Source organism: Trachypithecus francoisi, unplaced genomic scaffold (assembly GCF_009764315.1).
Source record: "Trachypithecus francoisi isolate TF-2019V2 unplaced genomic scaffold, Tfra_2.0 Lachesis_group15, whole genome shotgun sequence".
NCBI classification, from domain to species: domain Eukaryota; kingdom Metazoa; phylum Chordata; class Mammalia; order Primates; family Cercopithecidae; genus Trachypithecus; species Trachypithecus francoisi.
This window is the reverse complement of record NW_022681460.1, coordinates 37094905-37116280: the sequence shown is the minus strand read 5'-3', so window position 1 is coordinate 37116280 and position 21376 is coordinate 37094905.

Genomic DNA, 21376 nt, shown 5'->3' with positions numbered 1-21376 from the left:
TTTTTTTTGAAGAGTCAGTCTATAGTGCATTACAAATATTAACAATTCTAGAACCTAGTTATAAGTAACTGTTTTATATAACCAATGACTGTTGGATTCAGAGAATTAAGTAAATTTTCTGAGCTCCCATGGATCACTTAGCCATAGTTCATAACTTTTTATCTTTTTATCTCCTGTTTCATAAAATACTTTACGCAAATTTTAAAATCAAGTTCACAGAAGACAGTATATAAGAGGTTAAAGTCACCTGGGCAAAGACAAAACCAGATAGTACTAATTTAGATCCTAAAGAAAATTAAAAACAAAAAACTACAAAATACTGACATTATAATTAAAGAGATATAATAGAGCAGGCATCAAAGCTGATTGCAAATAGTTTTCAGTTTTTAAAATTTTTTCTTTATTTCTTTAAAAATATGAAATGTTTGCTACGTGCCAGGCATTGACCAGGCCCTGAGTAGTTAGTGGTGAATAAATGAAATGGGTAGAGTTCCCACATATATGGAGCTTACAAACATGAAACAGATATATACGTAAATAACTACATAATGACAGAACAGTGTATGTTAGGAAGATAAGGAGAGTGTAGAAATGATAATAATGAGGTAAGGGCAATTATAGAATGAAAACTTTGATAAAAATAATTGAAAATAGGATTTTTAGATGACCACTCTATTATAGTCTATTCTCATAATGCTAATAATCACATACTGGAGATTAAGTAATTTATAAAGTAAAGAGGTTTAATTGACTTACAGTTCGGCATGGCTGAGGAGGCCACAGTAAACTTACAATCATGGTGGAAGGGGAAGCAAACACATCCTTCTTCACATAATGGCAGGAAGAAGTACAGAGCAAAGTGTGTGTAGGGGATCCCTTTATAAAATCATGAGATCCTGTGAGAACTCACTCACTATCACGAGAACAGCATGGAAGTAACTGCCCCCTTAATTAAATTACCTCCCTCTGGGTCTCTCCTAGGATACATGGAGATTATGGGAGGGAACTAGAGTTCAAGAGAGCATTTGTGTGAGTACACAGCCAAACCATGTCATTCTACCCTGGGCCACTACCACATCTCATGTTCTCACATTCCACAACACAATCATGCCTTCCCAAGAGTCCCCCTAAGTCTGCATGTCCAGACTTCTCTTCTTTCTCTGTCTCTCTTCCTTTCCTCCTCCTTATACCTTATTACCTATTCCCCAAATCAGAAAGAGGCAGATTTTTCAGGTTACTCTCCCTTTCTCAAGATCTCCCGCCACCAGGAAGTAGCACCTGTTGCCACAATAGAAAGAGAACTTTTTTTTTTGAGACGGAGTCTCGCTCTGTTGACCTGGCTGGAGTACAGTGGCCGGATCTGAGCTCTCTGCAAGCTCCGCCTCCCGGGTTTACGCCACTCTCCTGCCTCAGCCTCCGGAGTGGCTGTGACTACAGGCGCCCGCCACCTCGCCCGGCTAGTTTTTTGTATTTTTTTCAGTAGAGAGGGGGTTTCACCGTGTTCGCCAGGATGGTCTCCATCTCCTGACCTCGTGATCTGCCCGTCTCGGCCTCCCAAAGTGCTGGGATTACAGGCTTGAGCCGCCGCGCCCCCGGCCAAGAGAACTTTTTTCAACAACAAGAAACTGTAAAATAAGTCTTAAACCTTTACCCTTTGTAAATATAAAGGTGAAAATAAAGTAATAGGGATTATTTTATCTCAATAAAATTCACTACCACACAATTGCTTGCTGCAAAATCTCACCTATGAAGACTGGAAGTGAAATATATTTTCTATATTTCTCATTGTCTTCCTTCAGCAACAAATTCTAATCTACACAGCACACTGCCTAGATCCTGAAGCATGGTCCTTCCAGATGATAGATCAAAGGTCACATAATCAGAAAGACAAAAAAGAAATGTTCCGTAACAATTTTTAAATTATTACATTAAGTTTGCATAATTTGTAAAGCTTGTCTTACATAAAGATGAAAGTAGTTTGCCCTATAATGTGAGCAGTAGAAATAGTGAGAAATACAAGAGCAAAATGGACAGAAATATAGTAATAGATATTACTTAATGTGACCCTAATTCTTTGAAAGTTACATATATTTTAGCTATTTATAAATTATTTGAATTGAAATTTGCCATATCAGGAAAAACAAGCATCCTTCTATCACTAAAACACTTAAGGAATATTTCTTATATTTTTTAGGAGCTTTGGAAAGACTCTGTTCAATGTTATTCTTCTGATTTTATTTTTTAAAATGTATAATATTTAGATAATAGACTCTTCCGTGGCTGCCAAAAATAAAAGAAATTGTCAACTTTCCTGTCTCAATTATAATTAAGTACCAATGTTTTTGTTTACACTATTCTATTTGTGATCATGTTTCCCCATTGCTGTTTTTGTGGATCACAGTATCAAAAATACTTTTTGATTTGCATGTAAATTTTATCTGATCATCATCAGATAAAGACATACTGTTTTCTATCACTTAATGATCCACTTAATGACCACTCACCAGGAGACTAATAGAATGCCTGCTGCATAAATAATGTCCAATAATCTTTGAACAGAAAGCTAGGTGGAACAAGTGGAAGCCTTACCCATTTAATGACCCAACTTTTAAGACAGAAATTACACTTGTGTGTGTGTGCGTGTGTGTGTGTGTGTGTGTATGTGTGTGTGTATGTGTGTGTGTATATATATATATATTCAGATGGATTCTATAGGATATCAAACACATAAATTGAAAGGGTAACATTTCATATTAAGTTAAACTCAATAAGTGTTTATTGAGCACTTATATGTCGGATATTTTTCTAAACATTTGAACTAACAGCAATGAGCAAATCCAACTAAAGCCCTACTTTCATAGGGCTTGTCATCCAGTTGAGGAGACATAGAATAAGCAAAATAAATTAGCAATTTTTTTTTTGTATTATAAAATAATAAATGGTTTGCATGGAAAAAAAAAAGAAGAAGAAGAAGAAGGGAAGGTGGATCAGGAACTCTGGGCAAGAATGTTACCTTAATTAGGAAGTGCCACCGGAACAAAAAAATTAAAGGTGGTTATAGAGCAAGTCTGTGAGTATTCAAAGGAAAAACTTTCCAGGAAGATAGAGAAGCAAGTGCAAAAGCCCTGAGGGAGTGTGTGTGAAAGAAGCACACTCCGGATTAAATAGAGCCCCGTGCCTTGGAGCAGGGAGTCTCACTGCAAAGCTGGTCTGCTCTGCTACTGTCTGACATATGCAGAGATGAGTGTACCTTAATAAAAATATTTTTTTTCCAGATACGGGTAAGGCTTCCACTTGTTCCACCTAGCTTTCTGTTCAAAGATTATTGGATGTTATCTATGCAGCAGGCATTCTATTAGTCTCCTGGTGAGTGAATAATACATAATTTTGGCCTTAAAGTGTAGTTACTCTCAAATTTCAATTGATGAGAAACACCTGGGAAGTTTGCTAAGCATATATACTACTGAGTCCCATCCTAGAGTCACTAATTCAGAAGTTATCGAGTGGAACAGGAGTCTTCATTTTAACAGACACTTTAGTTCATTTTGATTAGTCTATGGGCTACAGTTTAAAAATCACTTATCCAGATGGTATGTTGCATCTTCAAAATAGTATCAGGTTATACATCCTCAGAATTTTATATTAAGAATATATAATTATAATTAAAGACCCATTTGCATCTTTATTAGTTTAATGAGTCTTTCCAACTAGATCAAGTAAAACTGATAAAGTTTACACCTGATAGATAATTCTTCGTGGGTAGGAGGCAAGGTGATTTGCTAAGGGTGAGAAGAAAGAAGTGGAAGGTTGGGAGATTACAATTTAGGAAATGGATGTGGCATAGAAGTCAATGATTCAAGGAGAAAAACTATAGTAAAATAACGTTCTTGAACTAACCATATGTGCTAAGTGGCTTTTGCGTAAGTTTCACAGAAAATCCTTTCACGTCTCACAAGGAAATGTGAGCAGCCAATTAATGAGTAACCAAAATTTTAGACAAGATAGTAACTCATCCTTGGTTATCAAGGTAGAAAATATAAAAGATTGTAGAGGTGAACCTCAAACCCAAATCCGTCTGCTTCCAAATCCATGTTTTATCAATTGTACCTTAAAAATTTTCAAATAAAAAGAGTGACCACAGCTATGAAACAAAGATTTTTACATTACATGTAAAAAACATTGTTTCTCAATTTTTTCACATGTTGTTCTTTGTCCCACTCTTTTCCAATTCTATTTTTACATGAAAAATAATCAGTTCCTTAAAGACATATTTAATATGTGCTTACATACACTAATATACAAGACCAATTCTGAAGCAGTTTGGGCTACTCCAGCTGTCTCTAATTCTCCATATAAATAAGCTTCTAGATCTTTAACACAGTTGGTACTCGTTAATGGTGTGCCGTTGGGCAAGGTACTGAAACATTGTTTGCCTTATTTTCCCCACCTGTAAAATTAGGATAAAAATGTCACTAACCAATTGTGAATAGTGCCGCAATAAACATACGTGAGCATGTCTTTATAGTAGAAGGATTTGTAACCCTTGGAGTATATACCCTGTAATGGGATTGCTAGGTCAAATGATATTTCTCATTCTATAATGATATTTCTAGTTTCAACCAACCCAAATGCCCATCAATGATAGACTGGATAAAGAAAATGTGACACATATACACCATGGAACACTATGCAGCCATAAAAATGGATGAGTTCATGTCCTTTGCGGGGACTTGGATGAAGCTGGAAACCATCATCCTCAGCAAACTAACACAAGAACAGGAAACCAAACACCACATGCTCTCACTCATAAGTGGTCGTTGAACAATGAGAGCACATGGACACAGGGAGGGAAATGTCACACACCAGGGCCTGTTGGACTTGTGTGTGTGGGTGGAGGAGGGGTTGTAGCAAGGGGAGGGAGAGCTTTAGGAGAAATACCTAATGTAGGTGATGGGTTGATGGGTGCAGCAAACCACCATGGCACGTGTATATACCTAGGTAGCAAAACTGGACGTTCTGCACATGTACCCCAGAATTTAAAGTATAATTTTAAAAAAAGAAAGAAAAAAATGGCACTAACCTCAAAAAGTAGTTCTGCATCTATGTGTACACACACATATATGTAACCTAATTAAAGTTGTTCATGGTACATGGTAAATCCTATGTAAGGTATTAATTTTAGCTATCATTATCATCATCATTATCACCATCACCATCATCATCATTTGTAGTTTATTGTTACATTGCATTGACTCCTCAGCATCTGTGTTCCATCTTTTTTCCAAGTTATATTGCTTTAAGTAAAAATTTACCTGTTTCCTAATTTAAAAAATGAATTAAAAATAAAACATGTATATCATGTTCATGCTCTTACAGAAAAAAACAAGTTCTCAATACTTTTCACACTGAAATGAAAATCTACATGCCTAATTCAATATGTAAATATTATTGTTTTTATAATAATTTTTTATGGAATGTAAAGTATAACCCAAGGAATTGAGTGGGTTTCCTATCTTATTTTCTTTTTTGATAATTTACAATAAAGCCTTTTTTAATTGGCCTTGGAAATTTTTATAAAGATGTCATTTTACATTTAAACCTGAATGCAGCAAAAAGGCTCCTCTTGCAGGAAGCACAGAAAAAAACAATTTCATAGAGGCAGCTTCTAAGGCCATCCAATTTCTCTTAATTCAAGGTATTCATCATGTCAGAGCATCATACTTTGAGGTCTTCCTCTATTGGGCCTAACATTCCCCTGTCTGAAACTTCCCTAAAAGTTTTACACACTAAACGTTGAGTTGAAGGCTATGGAGAGAGAAAAATCAAGTTTGTAACTAAGTGGCAAAGGATGTCATAAACTAGTCTCTCATTCCTGGGAAAAGCTCAGTCCAGTTAAGCAGTTGTGTCTCATTTTAGGAGATCCCATCAGAATTCAGCCTCTGTATGGTACAGGCAAAGAAGTCTTTAATAAGAGACATTTCAATGAAAATAGAATAAAACAAAGGTTAATGCTTGGAGCAGCCCATAAGGTAGATTCTCTAGAGTTTAGAGGGCAGTCAACCAAGAAGATTCCAACATTTGTGTTTGAAGCATCTTCAGTTGGAACAGAAAGATGTAAAGGCAATCTAACAGATTTTCCTGGATTGCAGTTTAAATGTAAGATGATTTCTCTGACACCTATTTATCAAGGCAGCCATTTTTAGCTTGCAGAGCTTTAGGAAAGCACAGTTTTAACTTTTAGTGATTCCAAGTCAGAGGACGGAAGAAAGATTTAAAATGTTAGTTTGGAGACTCACTGTCAGATATGGGGAGAAACTAAACATTCAGGATTCTGTTCAGATTGTAGGTAAATAATAAAAATGTGAAAACAATGGGCAGGGCTAGACTCTAATAATAGGTACACCATAGCATTCCTCTGAAACATAAATTTTCCCTCTCCTTTCCCCCCATTTTTATCAAAAATAATCACAATAAGTCCAATTAATTGCAAAGTAAGTTTAGTCTCATTAACTTGGCCTGGTTTTTTGCATAAATTGCGGCAAGAATAGTGATTGTTCATATAGGCTTGTTACCAGTAGAAGATGTTTAAGTTATTGGTAGCAAATCTGTATGGGTCTGCAGCAACCTCAGTTCTTGCCTTCTCAGAAGAAAGAATCTGACTGAGGAGCATAAGGCAGTGAAAGAGACCAAGGCAAGTTTCAGAGCAGGACTGAAGTTTATTTTAAAGACTTTAGGCCAGCCCAGTGGCTCACGCCTGTAATCCAAGCATTTTGGGAGGCCAAGGCAGGCAGATCTTCTGTGGACAGGAGTTCAAGACCAGCCTGGCCAACGTGGTGAAACCCAGTCTCTACTAAAAATACAAAAATTAGCTGGGCGTAATGGTGGACACCTGTAATCCCACTTACTCGGGAGGCTGAGGCAGGAGAATCGCTTGAACCTGGGAGGCAGAGGTTGCAGTGAGCTGAGATTGTGCCATTGCACTCCAGCCTGGACATCAAAGCCAAATTCCGTCTCAAAAAGAAAAAAAAAAGAAAAAGAAAAAAAAAACTTTAAAACAGGAAGGAAAGTACACTTGGAAGAGAGCCAAGTGGGAACTGAAGTCAAGTGCAATGTTTAACTTTGATTCTAGCACTTCATCAGGCTGGCTGGCCACTTTCTCATGATTCTTCCTTTAGGGTGGGCTGCCTGTATTTGCAGTGTCCTCCTTACCCTTGGAAAGTGACCATGTGCAGTGTGTTTAGGAAGTTGTATACATGCCCATCTGAGGCTTTCTTCCCTTTTCCATCAGAGTGTCCTCTAGAAGGTCATACTCAGCCCTTTTGCCTTTTAATGAACATGCCTGGGAAGTTGCTTGTCCCTGGTGCTTGCATTCAATTAACACTTAGTGCAATAGGTGTGGCCCATCAGAAAATGCCCTTTCCCTAGCACCAACTGCCAGTTTATCACTTTTAGAGAGGCAATGAGATAATTGCTGGACCATCATCTGACATTCTTAGTGGGTCGGAGGAGAGCCCACTTCTGCCCTGCTTGTGACTATCTAACTACCTGTAATAGGCTCTTTGTAAGTTGCCGTTGTTAGAACTTTAAGTAAGGGACCTCAGAATACACATTTTAAATAATCTATTTAGGCTAGGAAACCAAGCCAAGTTCTTACCATCAAACTTTACTTGTAGAAACTAGGTGAATCCTTCTCTCTTTTAGGCTCACAAAATATTTTGAGGTCCCAAGGCAGGTCAGGAAGTCACACTCTTGAGTCTCCATAACGTCAGGAACCTTGTATTCAAGGTACCAGCTCAGCTTCTTCAAGGGGCTTTCATTGGTTTCATAAATCCAACCTCAGTTTTTTAAAGTCATCTGCTCGTATCTGAAGAATTGACATTCTAGTGAAAGCTTTGGTAATATAAACTGTGTTTCCAGCTATCTCCTGTTAGAACATATTTTTGTTGAACTTATGTGGGTAAGTATATTGCCGGAAAGTTAACAATACTCATGAATATTTTCTGAATTACAGAGCGATCAAGAAGGGACAAAAGGTAAATGCTTCAATGCTGCTCAAAAAAAGTATATTTTACCGAATTGCTGTAAGCTATAGATCGCTTAAAAACAAACGCAAAAAATACCTTTAATCTAGCAAGCAAAAAGAAATAACAATATTTCAAACAAAAAGCATAATAATAATAGTATCTAATCAATTTAGTTCCAAATAGTTAATTTTTGTTCTCCTTGATGTTGGATTAGCAAGTTTATGAATCCAGTATTTTTTTTTTCTTTTAACAGAGTTCTGGAAATTCTTGAAGTTATCAGAAATCTATACTTGTCATAGTTATTCTCATTCTTTTCATATATGTCATTGAGATACAGTATTATAGGATTATAATTGCTTGCAAAGAACTGTCATAAAAAGCATTCAAAAAAGTAATGTGCTATGTACAGCAAGAGTTAAAATGGCCATGATTAAAAATCTGATGGGAGTTTATTGTTATTTCTATGGCATAAAACAATTTAATATATAGTTGCCCCTTGAACAGGAGAAGTTTGAACTGAAAGGATTCACTTATATACCGATTTTTTCCATAAATATATTGAAAAATTTTTGGAAATCTGCAACAGTTTCAAAAAAACTTGGCAACAAACTGTGTGGCCTAGAAATAAAAAGAAAAAAGAAAAAGTATATAAGTAATGAAAATAGATAATACATCTAGATACTATAAAATATATATAAATTAATTATAAAATGTTATAATTTAACAATGCTTATATACACAGGCACAGACTGTACATGGCACTATGTGCAGTAGAGAAAAATGTAAAGAAACATAAAGATGAAGTAGTAAATCATAACTGCATAAAATTAATTGTAGCACACACTGTACTACTGTAAGCATTTCATAACCACCACCTATTGCTATTGTAGTGAGCTCGTGTTGTGAGTATCTGCTTAAAATGCTATGTAATGCTAATCATCTTTGGATGAGTAGTACATCCTGACAGTAAATTGTGTATCAAAGTAAAAAGTTATGTCTACTGGTTATTGTATATTTTTCCTCCTGCTTAGTGCAATAACATAAACCTAAGTAACACCATGGGACTGAAACAAAATGCTAGTAGTAATGCTGGAAGTGTTCCCAAGAAGCACAGTCATGACATAATAAGAAAAAGTTTAAATTGCTTGATGTATATGATAGCTGGAAGTCTGTAGCTATGGTGTCCTGCCAACTCCAGATAAATAAATTCAGCATAGAGACCACCGTAAAAAAAAAGAAATTCATGAAATTGTACGGGCAGCTATGCCAGCAGATGCAAAAACTTTGACTATTTTGTGAAATACCGTTTTATGTCACATTGAAAACATAGCTTTTATGTTGATGCAGGATTCCTCTAAGTAAGTCATACTTATAAACTCTAAAACAAGTCATTATATGACAACCTAACCAAAAAGAAGGTAAGTAATCTAAAGCTACATAATTTAAGGCCAGCAAAGGATGGTTTGATAATTTCAAGTGTTAACTTGAAATATCAAGTTAACACTAGAAGCAGCTTCTGCTCACCAGGAGGCAGCAGATATGTTCCAGAAATCATTAAGAAAGTCATTGAAAAGAAAGAATATCCGCCTTAACAGATGTTTATGCAGATGAAACTGCCATATTCTGAATAGGAAAAAAAGCCAAAAAGGACAAAGAGAAACAAGCACCAGGATTTAATGCAAGAAGGGATAGGCTAATTCTACTGTTTTGTGTATAAGCAGTTAGGTATATGATCAGGACTGTCCTTATCTATAAAGCTACTAACTACTGAATCTTGAAGAAAATCACCAGCTGTCAGTCTTTTCATTGTACAACATGAAGTCCTGGACAGCAAGAACGTTTCTTTCTTTATTTTTATTTTTATTTTTATTTTTTTCTGGATTGGTTCTGTTAATGTTTGGCCCTGAAGTCTGGAAATACTTAGCCAATAAGGGACTTTCTTTTAAAGTTTATTTAATATTGGACAATGCCCTTGGGCTACTGGGAACCCCAGAAGTTTAATACTGAAGGTATCAAAGTGGTGTATTTGCACCCAACATAACATTTCTAATTCAGCCTCTAGATCATAGGTCATCAGGACTATTAAGGCTCATTATGCAGGATACTGCATGAAAAGGATTGTCAATACTATGGAAGAGAGATCTGATAGAGAGACCATCATGAAGTCCAGAAGGATTACACCTTTGAAGATGCCATCATTGCTACAGAAAATGTCAAGAAATCCATTATGACTGAAACAGTAAATTCCTTCTGGAGAAACTGTGTGCAGATGTTGTGCATGACTTAATATAATTTCTGACAGTACCAATTAAGGAAATAAAAAAGTTGATAAAAAATAAGTTAAAAAATAAAATTGTGGCCAAAAAAAAAAAAAAAGGTGAGGGGTGATGGCTGTTAAGATATAAATCTTGGAGAAATTCAAGAGCTAATAGGCACCATGCCAGAGGAATTAATAGAATATTTAATGAAAATGAGTGCCGTCAAACCAATGCTAGATGATAAGAAATAAGACATAGAAGTAGCAGTGCCAGAAAAGAAATGTACATTAGACAGTCTGGCAGTGGGTTATGATTGAAGATTATATTTGACTTCTGTTATTACATGGACCCTTCTATGATATGGGAATGGAAACTAAAGCAAATGGTAGAAGAAAGGTTGGTACCATATAGAAACATTTTTAGATAAATTATAAATTTTGAAAAACAGAATTTATGATGTATTTCCACAATGTTATGCTAAGTGTTCCTGCCTCTCTTGCCTTTGCTTCTACGGCTTCTGCATTTTCTGTCTTGGCCCCATCCCTGAGACAGCAAAACCAACCTCTCTTCTTTTTCCTTTTCCTTAGCCTACTCAACATAAACACATTGAGGATGAAAACCTTTATGATGATCCACTTCACTTAATGAACAGTAAATCTATTTTCTCTTTTTTATGATATTCTTAACATTTCCTTTTTTCTAACTAATTTTATTTTCCAAATGCAATATACAGAATATGAATTGACTGATTATGTTATACAGTAGGCTATTAGTAGTTTTTTTTTTTTTTTTGAGGAGTCAAAAGGTTTATGTGAAATTTTGACTGGGCAAGGGGTTGGCACACCTAATTTCTGTGTTGTTCAAGGGTCAACTATAATAACCAAAGATTATAAATGATAGTATTATGTCAAGACATACCAGATTTCTAGGAATCTCATATAATTTTGGAACACATTAATAATGTATTCATACAACTATAACTCAGTTAAATATAATTTCTTATTTGACAATGTTATATAATTTTAAGATACTAAATAAGCCAAGTAGTTTAATATGTCTCTTTTGTATTTCCTGGGACCCTTCTGGAATGTCTAAAAGTTAGCTTAAGGTAACTTAATACTGATTTTGGAAAATTTGTAAAAAAATAAAGGTTCAAAATCCTTTATCAAAAATAGGGTCACAGGTTATTACAAAATAGTATTCATTTAATCAATATCACTAATAACAGCATGAGGCACACAGAATTTATTTTTTCTTTGTAAAAATATTTACATGAAACACAACAACATATTTTTATATCCTTTATTAATACTACATTAAAATCTGTGTAAAGGAGAAGAGAAAATCTTAGTTTTATATCAGTGTACTTTTTCTATTAAGGCTCACTTTTAAAACTTTATAATAAATTCATTTAGCTTTAATCAGTTTAACCAGATAAGATTCATTTTTGCATTGTTTCCTCTTTGTAACTTTTTATATCCGTTTATTTTTATCTATAACATTCCTTTCTCCATTTATTTATTCTGAAACAATCTTTAGACTAGACAAAGATATTTTGTCTCAGTAAAAACACATATCTTCCATTCTTTTTTTATGTTTCCTCAACAAAAACACATCTTGCTTTTCTTGTATAGTTGGTATACAGAATTGTTTCCCTTATTTTTAGTAATTATAATTATGTATATTCACTAGAGTTTTAACTCTTAGTAGACTCAATTTTTAGTGAAATCCTAGGAAGTAAGCAGTTTTTAACTGTCATATACTAACATTTTATGCATACACATTTTATAATTTAAAAAATTCCTCATTTTTTAAAATGTAGAACAGGAAATATTTACTAACAAACTCAAATATATTATGTTTGTTTGCAGTATGAAACTGAAAGTAGAAAAACATAAACCTCATGTTGTGTAACTGATGTTTCAATATTTTATTTTATTTAGAAATTGTCTAGAAATTTTGTAAACATCTATCAGTTAACTTAGCAAATCTCTAAAGGTATAGCTGTCAAAGAAATTTGAGAAACTTTTAAATTAAACATATTAGAAATAATCATCATTATTGAAAAATTATGTGTAAGTACTCCCACTTAATATATTTAATTCATTTCTTCTTAGGTCAAATTCATGCTTTTATAAGTTTGATCTAAAACATCTTCTAGAGATAAAAGCTCTATATCTGCATTAGATTTAATGTTGATAGACATGCCTGTTTTAATTAAATCAATATTGTTCTTATTTACCAAGCATTATCAAAGTCACCTGACCTTGAAAAGTATTTGTACTGATTTAATTTATGAATGTTCATTTATTTTTAAGTTCCATGTGGACAATATACAAACACATGAAAAAAGCAAACATCCATGTAGACACAACATCCAAATGCACATGTATACATGCACATATAAAAATACAAACAGAAACAAACAGAGATCTTTCAGCTTTTCAAAAACATTAGCCACGAGGCAGGTACAAAAACTAACTAGTTCAAATAGTTGGAGCTAAACTGTGCCGCTGTAAACGAAACAAGTTTATCTCTCATATGACTAAAGCCATCTACTGAGTTCTAGAAAAGACAGGGTAGGAAATTTATCTTTATTTATTTATTTATTTATTTATTGAGACAGAGTCTCGCTCTGCCGCCCAGGCTGGAGTGAGGTGGCCGGATCTCAGCTCACTGCAAGCTCCGCCTCCCAGGTTTACGCTATTCTCCTGCCTCAGCCTCCCGAGTAGCTGGGACTACAGGCGCCCGCCACCTCGCCCGGCTAATTTTTTGTATTTTTTAGTAGAGACGGGATTTCACCATGTTAGCCAGGATGGTCTCAATCTCCTGACCTCGTGATCCACCCGTCTCGGCCTCCCAAAGTGCTGGGATTACAGGCTTGAGCCACCGCGCCCGGCGGAAATTTATCTTTATATCTTGAAGATACAGAGAAAGATTGCAAATTCTTCCAAGAGGAGTTTGGAGTGTGTAAGCTAGGTAAGATACAGAATGAGATCTACAGCAGATGCTAAGGTAAAATAAAATCAAGAGAATTTATTACAGGATTTTACAAGGAAGTATACAAATGAGCCTAAAAGAATATTCAGAAGCCTGCACAAAATAACTGGCTGACTGAATGTCAGACACTTGAAGTTTTGTCTTGTTTTGTTTTGTTTTGTGTGTGTGCATACCTAAGCATGCAAAAGGATAAAAGTTGGAGTTTGCCCCCTACAAATAACCATTTACTGTAATTATTTCCAGTTACCTTTAAAGTTGCAACTGTTGCTAGTATTTCATCAGTAACCATATATGCAAAGGTCGGGTGTTACCTCACGGTATAAAATAACGTTTGGCATCCCCCAAAGTCAAAGTGACCAGGGAGCTCAGTGCAAAAGAAAGCAGAGTTTCAAACTTTTGGGGATTCCTACCACAACTCTTGTGACTTTGTGAGGAAGACAAGAACAACATAAAGGAAACAGTGTTGCACCTTCTTTGTTTCTCTAAGAATTTCAGGGGTGCTAAACGTCTCCTTTAGGTGTTTTTATAATGTCGGCAGAACTCTGATTTTTCCCTAGTCCATCAAATGGAGAAGGTAGTAGCTTGAGGGCGAGCATTTCAAGAGAGCTTGTTGCAAGATCAAAGGTGGCAAAAGGAGGGAAGGGTAGAAGTATATGGATGAGCAGGTCTTAGAGGAGTGATATGGGACACATCTTAAGTTCCCCGAAAAGGCCAGTGAAGTTCAGTAAGCAGGGATTTGAGAAAAGGGGTTCAGTAGACCAAGAAGTTCCTATGAGAACAATAGGATAAAAGAAAGAACAAGGAAGTTTGTAAATATGTAGTCTGAATGTTAGCTTTTATTAAGCTAACTTTTGACAACATAGCTCTCTTCAAAATTCTTTTTCTTCTTTTTCTTCAGAGCAGAGCAGTTCAGTTTTCGATGTCTAAACTTTTAACAATATCTGCACAATTACAGAGGCAAAATAGGGCAGGTCCTGCGGTTGATGAGAAGGTTGGGTGGTCTTTGAGTAACTTTTAGAGGTACATCTAAAAGTCTCCATAGAGACACAATTTGCAATACAAAGACAGTTGCTGTTTATTCAGTTGTGAATTGGATTATGGCTTGAATAATATAAAGGACTGACACATTCACTCAACTGCATTATCTTCAATTTGCTCTTTAGTATTAGGAAGTGGATTATGTCAAAAATATAAAGAGGGTTCTAATGGCTAAATCTTGATCAATGTAAGCATCAAAATGAATATGGTAATTAATTTCATATTAAAAGTAAAATAGCCTACCTGCCTATGCTGACACTAAATGAATATATGACAAGGATAATACAATGTAAAATAAATTATAGTTACAAAATCTGTTTTTACAATCATAGAAATAACTGACTCCAGAAAAAAATTAATGGATACTAAAACTAAACATATTTAATGGGAAATATAGTATTTATAATCTCAATGTGTGTCAATTTATCAATTACAAGAAAAATAGAAACTTTTCAGTGGAGAAGTCTGGCAAACAAAATTTTACCAAATTACTTTGAGTTAACATTACCGAATCATAGGATAAACTGACATCATGTGTCTCCTGATCCGATGTACTGAAAATGACATAAAAATGACAATATTCCTAACAGAATGAATCACCTGTATTTAATCATGAGGCAACAATAATTTAAAAAAAGATAAATTCAATGTAATCACTGATTAGTATTCTTAGGAAATACCAACGTCATGAATGTCAAAAGGTGAGGAAATGAGAGTAAACAGACATGAAGCCTATATTAGAAAAAAAAAAAAAAACTTGTAGATGACTTTATTGGGGGCAACTGGCAAAATATGAATATGAATGGTATAATAAATAACAGTATTTTAAACAATATTAAAGTTCTTATATTTTGTAATTACACTGTAAATAAAATAATGTCTTATATTTTAGGAAATACACATACTGTAATTTTAGCAGTAAGTGTTCATAATGTCTTCAATTCGCTCTAAAATTGTTCAGTGCAAAACATGTGTACACACACGCATACAGTTAATATGGAAAGGCTAAGAATTGGCGAATATGGGTGAAGAAAATAAGAAAGTTCATAGAGTTTCTTCCAGCTTCTCTATTTTTATGCTTTTTAAAATTAAAAGTACAAAGAAGGATTGAAAGAGCAAGGGAGCGGGGAGTTTTTCATTCTTCCTGAACCTTACTCTGATGCATTTCACAAGAATGGGAATGGAAGCTATCAAACAAAAGGAAAATTCGACATTTTTCATCATGGCACCATAACCGCCACACCTTCATCTCCCTTAAGGATTTATTTTAAATAAAATATCATTCGTGTGTGTGTGTGTGTGTGTGTGTGTGTGTATACCTTATATTATATAACATCTGCAAACACTTTGTTATTTTATGAGCTCCGTTTTACTATTAAAGTGGTAACAATTGCTTTAAAAATAAGAATGCATTAGCATTGCCCAGAGAGCTTACAAAAATGAAAATTCCTGGCCACAATCCCCCAAAATTCTGACTCAGGGAATACACTGTGGGCACAAGCATCTGTATCATTAACAAGCACTCTGGGTAATTCTGAAACAGATCATCAGCAACTTACCTGGTGAGATACACTGAAGCGCTTTTGAGCTCCCTCTCTGGGGAAGCCCGCTGAGTCTGGCTTCCGTCTATGAGTAAGTGCACACCATTAGAAGAAAGAAAGTTTCTCCTAAAAATCAGACAGACATCATTTAAGAGCAGAAAGGGAAAATCTATTCAATCTTGTTCTTATTCTCTAGAACTGAACAGTTAATTTCTTCCACCCTCAATGAAACGTTTTGAATGTTTTCCTTCCTGACTCCTCAGCATCACCTTTCATGACCAGATAGAAATTAGGGTTTCAGTACGTGCCAGGTATTAGAATTTATAGTCATTCCTTTTTAGCAATTAAAAATCTAGAGAATTACAAATAATAAACATTGTGAATCTAACATTTTAAACTTACAGTTGTTGACGTTTTGTACTCCTTTTTCTTAAAGAAAAATAAATTCCAGTTCAAGTTTAAATCCCAACTGTTCTATACTGCAGGTTCGATTCCCATACCCCATTCAAATCACCAAGAAACAACCATTATTTGGAATGCAGTGTAATCCTTCTAGTTCATTTTTTTAGCCTTTATATATGCATATATGCTCATTGCCAGTACATAGCATTTTGAGACTTTTCTTTGTATTTACATAAATAACATTACATGTTTCATTTTGGTATTTGATTTCATTCATCATCATGTTTTTAATCTATTCATTTGGATAAAGATAAATCTAGTTCAATAAACACACATTTAAGATATGTAGCTTAAAGCAACATGATAAGATAAATCTAGCATAAAACAATACATATTTATTATCTCACCATGTCTGTGGGTTAACAGTACAGACATGGTTAACCTGGCTGTTCAATTTGGGATGTGACAGGTTGCAACCAAGGTGTCTGTTAGGGTTGTGGTCTCATTTGGAGCTTAGGTTTGATTCCATGCTAACTTAGTTGTTGGCAGAATTCAGTTCCTTGAACTAGGGTTGAGGTTCACAGTTCCCTTTCATGTGACCTTCTCCATTGGCAGTCCATAACATAGCAGCTTGATTCTTCAAAACCAGCATGAGTGTCCTCAGTTGTGTGTGCAAGTAAGACTAAGTTTTATATACACATGCAGTCCTCTATTTGAAGGGTATAGTGGGAATACAAAAATTATGGTGCAAACTGAAACTAGGTGAAGCATCTTAACAATTGATGAAAAATTATAATTTTCCTTATGATTGTTCTGTGACCTTTAAAGTTTTTTTTGTCAAAACTTTAAAAACTCTTACTCTACCTTGAAAAATATAGAAAAATTTTAAAAACCTAAAATATATTTAAAATTGTAATTTCAAACTCTGGAGACATTAGGACTTAAAGTACATTTTTGTTGTTTAAAAAATAACTTACTAAGAGTAGATTGAATAGCACTTGTCTTCCTCTTTTCATCACATTTAAATGAAATAAGCATATTGTCTATACCTTGGTGTAGTGTTCGTATACCAAGTGAAGGACTTTCTATAGTCCTTTTAAAGTTGAAGTCAACTTCTAATGTTTTATGCTTTCCAAGTTAAATACTAGATGTATCCAAGAGTTCCTTTAATGTGAAGTGTTTTCCCACTATTACTTCCTCTGAACCTCTCCTTTTTGTATTTTTTATTTTAAATTACAACTACTTTTCTCAATTATATCAATACATTTGCCTTCACTAAGTTCTTCAGGGTGCATGTCTATATTTTCTCCTTCATCGCCACTTAGAATCTCTATGTCTTTTTTCGTGGAAATTCTTAATGGGATTTCCTTCCAAAACCGACTCCTCTCATCAGCATTTAGTGTTTCACAATCATTACATCAACCTTAACTAGCCCTTGTGATATGGGTGCAAGTTTCACAGCTGCATCCTTATTGGCTCCAGCTGCTTCACCAGGTAGACTAAAATTTATCAGTTTATGCAATTTCTGAAACAACTAAACCAGTCTTTATTGGCAGTAAATTTACTTCTTCAGCCTCAGTAATTAGCTTTATTTATTTATTTTTTTTCAATGAGGCAGTAAACTTCAAAACTTTGTCAGACAAACTGACTGGGATTGTTTTTATTGTAATATTCAATCTAAAGGTGAAGGAAATGTTCAATTCCTTATACAATTTCAACAGATGATGTTGAAATAACTTTGCCTTTTAAAAATATTTATTATATTTTTTCAGTATCATTTAAAAAAAAAGTAGCTTCATGCAAATATTGGTCTTGTCCTATGTTTGCCTTGTCATCTCGATGTTCAAATCTAATCTAATCCAATTTTACTCCCAATATTTTCACTTGCCATTTATTTGCTGTACTTTCACCTTTGTTAGTCAAATCCCTCTATCAATTGTCTATTCCTGTAAAATGCTATGTTGCTTATCACCAGACAACAAGGAGACAACACAACCGTAGGCTTTTCTGTGTGTACATGAAACGACTGGATTATGTAATATAATGAACATTTACCAACAGACTTTGACAGAAGTGACATGATTTGTCACTGATCATATATGCATCTGTTATTTACATAGTGATATATAGTCTGAAAAGCTAGCAAAGTTTGTTTTTTGCAACTATAGTTAAGACACTGTGGTAACTGAATTTGGATCTTGTAGCTTGGGACTGGTATTATTTACCTAAATTATGGCAACTGAAATTTTTGCATAAGAATACTTTGCAAATCAAGGAATGACTGTATATCATAACCTAATCATACCAATGACATTCTATCATCTTGACCATATTCCATTGGTTTTACAAAAGTCACAGGTACCACTCACACTCAAAGGGAGGAGATTATAAAGAACACAGCATCAGAGAGTGAAGATCACAGGGGCCATCTTAGAATTCTGCCTACCGGAAGCATTCATAATTTTATTAGATTCTGTCTAAATCTATAGCATTTGCACTCATACCTGGAGTATATAAGGAATCTGTCTTTCCACATTTTTACTTGCACTTGCTTATTATCCAGTATTTATTTTTTGCCAATTTAATAGTTGAAAAGCACTGTCTTAGTTTAAACTTGCATTTTTAAAACTTTCATTGAAATCTAGCATTTTATACGCACTTAAAATTAACTTCCTTCTAAAAAAGTTACATATACCTATGACTTGTTTTCTAATTGTTGATATTTTTCATTTTTATTCCTAGGAGAATATAGTTTCTATATTCTATATTCTGGACAGCCAATCTTATCATACTGTATACACTGAAAATCTGTTCTCTTAGTCTGATGCTTTCTTTCATTTAATCATATCTTTTATTTTATAGAGAATTTTTACTTGACTGTATCAGTGTTTCCCTTAATGCTTTTTAAAAAGTACTCCTTGCAATCAACTAAACTTTTATTTCCCCCAGAAAAATCATATGTTGAAATACTAACAGCCAATGTGATGCCATTCAGAGGTTTAGCCTTTGGGAGATAATTAGGTCATGAGGATGGAGCCTTCATTTATGGGATTAGTGTCCTTATCAAAGGGATGCTGAGGTCTTTCTCACCCTCTTTCCACCATGTGAGGATACAGGAGATACAACAGTACAGCAGTACTGCATATGAGGATACAGGACACAGCAGTCTGTGACCTGGAAAAGGGTCTTCCTCAAAACCTGACCATGTTGGCTCCCTGACTTCAGACTTCCAGCCTCCAGAGCTGTGAGAAATAAATTTCTATCGCTTATAAGCCACCCAATGTCTGGTACTTTGTTAGAGCAGCTTGAACAAATTAAAATATTCCCCAAGCTCTAAACCAAATCTGTTAATATTTTTTCTTCACATAAAAGAACCAAAATATAGACTTAACAATTCATTGCTAAATCATAACAATTATAAATGTATTGGTATAACTAGTTTAGATTCTAAATATCCAAAGTTAAATTTTAACATTAAAAGCAGCTGTGAAATTAGGAAGCATTAAAATGTATCATTCTTTGCTATATCAACTGAATTCTCCAAAAAAAAAAAAAAAAAAGTATATTTTGACAGCAACCCATTACAATAGGACATAGGTAGAAAATACCAAAGACAATTTCAGATTTGGCTCAAAAAGAGCATACTTGAGATAGGCCCACTTTAGCAATAGCTTGGAAAATTTACACCAAAGGTTAAATAAGAAGTGCTACTGTTCATTTAAAAATTTCAAATACATCAGAATAGCAACATTGTTATAAAATTGCCTACCCTACAAGCTCACAGTGTCACTCTGAAGTTTGACCTAAACAGCTTTTCTGGAATATGAAATCTGTTGTTCTTTTCTTCTTTTTTTTTCCAAGTAGGTTAATACAAAAGCACTTCAGTTAATGGGAAAGTCAAAGATTGAGTCTTTTCATCAAAATCTGAAATAGAAATGCTACAAAATTAAACAAAGAGATCTGTTTATTTGCACAGAGACAAATTAAAAATGCATCTTAAAAAACGGTTTTTCTTATAGCTGGCTTTCATCTGAACTAATCTAACACACATGCACACACACACTATATATACACATATATGCACCCATTAAAATATAATTAGAAATGACTTTTAAAAAATGGTTTCCCAAGTGCCCATTATATAAATTTCAACAACCCCTTAATCTTATTAAGTTTTTGTTAAAACTGTCATGCTAACTGGGTTGTGATTCTTTTTCCTTTTTACTAAATTTTTTCTGAAAAAAAATCTCCTGTTTTTAAAATAAGCTTAACTTGTTTTCATGTGAAAGATATGCATACACTGGAGAATCTATTTCTGTTATCTATGTACTCCATATCAATATGCAAAGACAACCGTGTAATTCAGCAAGAACCTCCACAAATTTCTTTCTGACAAATCCAAAGTCTAGATATCTGATGATATAACTCAAAGCTGCAGAGTTCTGTAGTCCAGCCTTCTGCCTTGTGAATTGCAGTGTATTCCCTGTAGGCAATACATCAACCTCTGAAAACCTGAATGAAAATTCAAAAATAAAAACAAAAATCTTCACACATATAGGCTTCTAAATCAATCTTCAAAGGTTTCAGTGTATTTTAAAGTTTCAGCCTCTGAAATTATCTGCAGAATTTACTATCTTTTTAATTCTTTGTTATAAAAATGTTCAGTATGGAGTTCTCTATTTTCTTTTCTTGAATGATCCTTACGCTTTAATAACTAAACTTTAATAACTAGCACTTATTTTTGAAATCGCATTAGATGGTAAAAAGTGTAGGTATAAGGTTTCTCTTCTAAGGTGTAGTCTTGCTGAAACTCTGAGAGCCATAAATGTCTGTGGCATGAAGAATTACCACAGAATTGTAGATATAGACAAGCTTATTGTGTTCTCCCTTCCAAATCCATTCCCCATTCTTCTCTATGCTGCTTTCTACCCTGGGGGTACCAATCTAAAGGGACTGAATAAAAGGGTTTCAGTGCCTTAAGACTTACAATTGGGTTGAGCCAATGGAAACCCTAGCAGGAGGTCTAAAGGAAAGTAAATTGGATTCAGAGTATTTGTTTCCATGGCTGCCTTATGACACTTGCCCAGAAGTCACTGCACCTGGCAAGGTGCCA